Raw genomic sequence first — 7,115 nt, forward strand, 5'->3', positions numbered from 1 at the left:
TCAGGTGATACGGCTTACTTATGGGTTTTCGACAGGGCAAAAACTCCCTAACCACAATGTTCATCAAGGATATATGAGTTTCAATGACTGCGAAGAGTAAGTATAAACACTTATTAACAATTTAAATTGCATTTATGCATATATTATGAATTTACTTTGCATACAGGGCTTCAGGTAAACTATGCATAATGTAAACTGTCAATGTATGCTGAGTCATCATATTTCTCAATCTTCATGAAATATGTATAAAACTTTATATCTGAGTTAATTTCATTAAAATCTCTGAAGATAAGCCAGATTTGGTGAAATTCTACATTTTCTCTTATAAGAAAACTTTCTCACCCAATATAAGTTGCACTTCTGTAAATATAGACAATGCAATTCCAATAGGAACTCCTTTTACGGCTAAAACTGTGCCACTTACACTATGAAGTTTCGTAAAAAAAAATTATATCCTAGAATGGAAAGTTTATTTGCACTACTATTTTTTTCAGAGGTCAAAACATAGGGCAGTGCCGCATATTTTCAACAATTATTTGCCTCGAACTTCTAAGAGTTTAAACTTATACTTAAATTCTGTACTACCCTTCCCTTCACTTTGGGTCTCCCTCAGAATTCAATTCAGAAAACAAAACATAATATATATGAATATTAAATTTCTCCCCAAAAGAGGTGTGGTTTATAAAACAGCTGTATTTACAAAGTGCAACTATAGCTTAGTATACGATCAGATTTTGCACTTTTTTAAAGTCCATCGTTTGGTCTTTGTGCGATGGTTGTCTCATTGGCCATCACATCACATATCATTATATCATTTTATATTATATTATTTTGTCGGGTTTACTTTTGTTTTTATTTACAGTATATTATACCAAGTTATTTTTTCAGTTGTATGTTTATCGACTCACTCATTGAAATCATGTTTAGTATTGTTTATCTTGTAGCGATATTTGATTTGTAATGATTCTGCTATCGTGAGGGCACATTGATAAGTTAATAAAATTATGCTATTGTATAGTGTATTTGTGGTCGTTTGAACAGTCTGACATATGTGTTCTACCTTACGTTATTGTATAGTGTATTTGTGTTTTGTTTGAACAGTCTGACATATGTGTTCTGCCTTACGTTATTGTATAGTGTATTTGTTGTCGTTTGAACAGTCTGACACATGTGTTCTACCTTACGTTATTGTATAGTGTATTTGTGGTCGTTTGAACAGTCTGACACATGTGTTCTACCTTACGTTATTGTAAAGTGTATTTGTGGTCGTGTGAACAGTCTGACATATGTGGTCTACCTTACGTTATTGTATAGTGTATTTGTGGTCGTTTAAACAGTCTGACATATGTGTTCTACTTACGTTATTGTATAGTGTTTTGTGGTCGTTTGAACAGTCTGACATATGTGTTCTACTTACGTTATTGTATAGTGTTTTGTGGTCGTTTGAACAGTCTGACATATGTGTTCTACCTTATGTTATTGTATAGTGTATTTGTGGTCGTTTGAACAGTCTGACATATGTGTTCTACCTTATGTTATTGTATAGTGTATTTGTGGTCGTTTGAACAGTCTGACATATGTGTTCTACCTTATGTTATTGTATAGTGTATTGGTGGTCGTTTGAACAGTCTGACATATGTGTTCTACCTTACGTTATTGTATAGTGTATTTGTGTTTGAACAGTCTGACATATGTGTTCTACCTTACGTTATTGTATAGTGTATTTGTGTTTGAACAGTCTGATATATGTGTTCTACCTTACGTTATTGTATAGTGTATTTGTTGTCGTTTGAACAGTTTGACATATGTGTTCTACCTTACGTTATTGTATAGTGTATATGTGGTCGTTTGAACAGTGTGACATATGTGTTCTACCTCACGTTATTGTATAGTGTTTTGTGGACCGTTGTTTGTCTTTTCCATTCATCTTTTTCTAGTGATTTAATTTCTCTAAGTAACTTTTTGAATGTTAAACACTATATTATAACATGTACGACTGTATACACTGGGTTAACTTTCTGCTTTTTTTACATCGCGATGACCTTGAGGTCATTCCGATGTATTGCTATCGCCTAGATTTCCATTATGTAATTAGTTTTGGGTTTGTAACCGATCTATAAACATGATAAATATGCGCACATAAACGAGTGCAAAATAACATTCCTTATCGTTTGATATAAATACATCTCTTCAATGAATACTGATAAAAATATTTTTGTTTACAACATAAATTAATAATATGAAAATGTTTTGTAGTTAGATATATATATGTAAAAAATCATTGATAATATCAATGCACACGTACCGAAAAATTGTGTTAAAGCATGCGGAAGAATATCTCAAAGAACGTTTTGCGATAATACCGGCAAGGACCGGTAACTCTGTAATTGTTTTTGCGGGAAAATATGAATGCCTACTCGTATCCAATCTTAGAAAAACCGAATTTTAACAGAAAAGTGTCCACCATGCACTTGCATTGCACTATTATTAGAATACTAGAATAGAATGATATGCAAATGGATGCAAATCATATATATATGTAACTTTTATTTTAATATAATATATAACAACAAATCAGTGTACTGATTTGTATCACTACAATATAATAGTTATTACGGTGAAGTTGAATTTCATGTCATTTATTCATCATCCACGCACGAACTTGTCTCAGATAAAAATATATCTCTATACATTAACCTCAGTTTCAGGTAAGAGATATGTTGTTTTTTTCTGAGACAAGTGCTTTTGACCATCCTCAAGAACTTGTGGTCATCCGATGTTCAATACTTCAGTACTTTGATTTTCTTTTGTTATTTTTAATATTTTTTGGAGAAGCGGGATAGGTATTTTCAATTTGATTATACAGCATCATTGTTGTTGTGCAAACTAGTCGTATTTATAAATGCAATAGGTCGTTCCACAGAAAATTGAAAGACCTAATAATAATCAGAACAAAATCAATAGGTCTTTCCACAGAAAAGTAGAAAGACCTAATTATAATCATAACAAAACTAAAAGGTCTTTCCATAGAAAAGTAGAAAGACCTAATAATAATCAGAACAAAATCAATAGGTCTTTCCACAGAAAAGTAGAAAGACCTGATTATAATCAGAACAAAATCAATAGGTCTTTCCACAGAAAAGTGGAAAGACCTAAAAAAAAAAATAAAACTAAAAAAGAAAAACCGCTTAGGATTTATGATATTGTCTTTTTTAGAATTACATAACTAGTTAATGTCACATATATTCTCAATGTGAAGAAATTAGCTTTCCACGTTTTACTAAAATATACGCAATTAAAAAAAAGCTAGATTGTACTGCAAGATTTTGTGATTGCATACATCTATTATTGTTATCAAGATATAATTCATATACGAAATTCCTCATATTATATTGATAGTAATGTTATAATATTACTTTCATGATCTGATAAACATAGTTCTGTATCGAATAAAAAAGACAACAAAAAAGTATTTACAATTAGTAATAGCAAACTCCAAGGTAAATTAAAAAAAAAGGGGGGGGGGGGGGGGGGTCCATAAAACCTTACAAAATCAAATGCTTTGAACGTAATCTATTTGAAAAAGAGAATTTCTATTTTATTCTCTTTTTTCATTGTTTACTATTTGTGTGACCAAAATGTTGAAACAAACGTTATACTGGCATGATTGTAACACATGTATTTGATGATGGCATCAAATAACTCTACAAAAATAAAATTGGAGAACGATCTCCTCAAATGAACACGTTTTACTGTAGTTGTACAAGAAACATAGAAATTATTTGTAAACAAGTTTTAGGGAAATTTCCCCACAAAGTGGATAACCAAACGAATATCAATAGACTGTGGAAATTTCCCCGAAAAGATGATAACCAACAAAAAATCAATAGAATTGGGAAATTTCCCCAAAAAGATGATAACCAAAAAAAAAATAAAAAGACTGGGGAAATCTCCCTATAATGATGATAACCAACAAGAAATCATTAGACTGGGGAAATTTCCCCAAAAACATGATAACGAACAAGAAATTAATTGACTGGGTAAATTTCCCCAAACAGATGATAACCAACAAAAAATCAATAGACTGGTGAAATTTCCCCATAATGATGATAACTAACAAGAAATCATTAGACTTGGGAAATTTCTCCAAAAAGATGATAACCAACAAGAAATCAATAGACTGGGGAAATTTCCCCAAAAAGATGATAACCAACAAGAAATCAATAAACTGGGGAAATTTCCCCAAAAAGGTGATAACGAAAAAGAAATCAACAGAATGAGGAAATTTCTCCAAAAAGATGTTTACCAACAAGAAACCAATAGACTGGGGAAATTTCTCCAAAAAGATGATAACGAAAAAGAAATCAGTAGGGTGAGGAATTGTCCCCACAGAGATGATAACCAAAATTATTTCATAGGCTTGTTGAAAACTCCAAATGCATTGCACAGTTACAACAGTGATAAATATGTCGTCTTACAGATACAGTAAGAAGAGAAAAGGGGGGGGGGACATTTTCACAAGCAGATAACACAATTAAAGGGAAACAATGACTGAGAATACAACAAACTTCGCAGATTAAGATGATACAGTACACGAAATGGGGCAATATCCTCACAAAATTTTGTTTAAATGTATATGCGGGCCTTTTGTAGTCGACTATACGGTATGGTTTGTCTAATGTTGAAGGCCGTACGATTGCCTATAAGTCCTAAAATCCGCTTTCTTTATAAACTTTGATGGATAGTTGTCTCATTGTCAATCATACCAGATCTCCTCATTATATATAGCAACGACTTAACTCATATGCTTAAATCGAGTGAAATTCCCCGCCTGTTTGACACGCTTATGGAGACCATGGAAAACAATTGACACATATTAAGAGAGTTGACATTTTTGCATAATATGGTTTTAATTTCAACCGTTCAACATTTACAGCATAAATTATAAAGCAAACATAAAGCAAACCAAATAAAACAGACTTAAATAGAAAATAAGTTCTTTCAGTTTTTTTAGTGTCCTCATTCAACAGCAATAGATCATGTCTTGAGTTGGTGTCTTCTTTTCCTTTCCTGTAAATATATCATGCCTTCAGTTGGAGTCTTTTTTTCCTTTCCTGTAAATATATCATGCCTTGAGTTGGAGTCTTCTTTTTCCTTTCCTGTAAATATATAAATTGGTGATACAAAAGATTGCTTCGTGTATCAGACAGTGTGACGTTACGCTATTATGACGTATTTATAAATAACACTACTATTTTTACGCGGTTACCTGCATTAAGTTTCCTATCGACGATATTTTGTCACATTTATACCATGTATACGATGGACAGTCAACTGCATTACTTAATCTCAATTTCATCCAAGATTAAGACTCATGACTTTATTGGTTTGAGTTTTTGAGTGTAGAAAATAACTTAGAATATATATAAAGACACTAATTTTTCATCCGAAGATTCCAACATTGAAGATCGGCTTGTGATGGTCCGTAAGATAAATGATTTTATAAAGCGTGTTCTGCGATTATCTTTATCCAGTCAAACTACGATTAGTATAAAAAAAAAGTAAAGATTTCGAATTATTGCATCAAATAATCAACAAAAAAATAAGTTATTTTTGTTTCATTTACAGTAACGTTATACGTTATACACCAGAAGCAGAAAATGAGAGTAAAACTCAAATAACGCTTTCCTTTAATTATAATTTGCTTGGTTTTTGTCTGCTACGGAGGATGTCATGGGCAAGAATCGTCAAGCTCAATATATAAATTTGGGCATATCCAGTTTTACAATTATATCATCATGATCATATGTTCCCGTTCATACATGCATTCGGAAGATTTTTTTTACAATGAACCTGTTAAATAGACAGGAAATATTCTATTGCTGCTATAGAATGGAGGATATTGGAAGGGATGCGTGGGTGAATTGTCTCCAATACTGAAACATGGTGGACACTGATTTAACTGTATTCCTCTATCATTCAAAAATTGCCTTCTTTCTATATTCGCCCATATATATTGACATAAGTATTTGTGACTTCGTTGCTTTGCTTGGGAAACATCTCTAACAGGCCCATACCGTAAAGCGAGCTGTCAGAGACCCTGGAATAACGCAACGTTAACTTTTTCGTTTGAAAAAAACAAAGGACAGATTTATATAAAAAAAAAAAAAATTAACAAATACAATAATATTACTGATGGCAATAGACGACAACTACAGACTTCAGGTCTCCTGACTTGGACAGGAAAAACATAGAATGTGGTGAGGTAAAACACATGTGTGGGTGCTTAACCCTCTAACCTGTGAAGCGATGTAACAGCATAACATAAGAACAAACTATACAAATTAATTTCAAATGGCTTGTTTCACTAGATTGGCATCCAGCACAAAACAAAATTATCATAGACAAAGGACACGAAGTATCGATCTCAAAGTTATCTTATTCAGTACTTAAGTCTAGTGAAAGGCCAATAACATTTGCATCACATTAATTTCTCTCATGTTAAGATTCAAATTTTGCTATTACTATTCGGTGCTTTGATTTCTTTTGTAAATTTTCAAAAACCCTTTTTTACACGACTTCTTTGTGATGATGCAGTCTGAAGCAATCACCAATCAATCAATCAACCAATCAATCAAAGACACTGTAGTGAATTGTGTCGCCTTTCACTTTCAATCAGACTTTATAGGTACTTGTCTCTTAAATGTAACGTTGTTCTCTTTGTGATATTGAAACATAGCGCAAAAACTTTATGTATATAAGAAAATAAAAATTCTATAAAAATGTGTTACAATATTTCATAAATTAATTTTAAAATGTCTGAGTGACCAATACCCTACTTAATCAACGGACTATTCCCCTATTGTAATGCAAACTCCTGTCCCCGATAGTCCGAATGATGCCCTCGAGGTTTTGATTAATGTGTCTAGTAGATCGATGCGAAAGGCACTTTGTATACAGCTCATGTTTTCATAAGTCTAATACGTATCAATTATTCTAAGAAGTGTGATGGTATCCTTAAATTTAAATTCATAATTCTGACGATTTAAGATCATAATGATATTGATGGATAACTGTTAAGATCAAATAAAAGTAAATGGGGATATCGAATGAAC

This window comes from Mytilus californianus, unplaced genomic scaffold (genome assembly GCF_021869535.1).
Source record: "Mytilus californianus isolate M0D057914Y unplaced genomic scaffold, xbMytCali1.0.p SCAF_30, whole genome shotgun sequence".
Taxonomy (NCBI): Eukaryota; Metazoa; Mollusca; class Bivalvia; order Mytilida; family Mytilidae; genus Mytilus; species Mytilus californianus.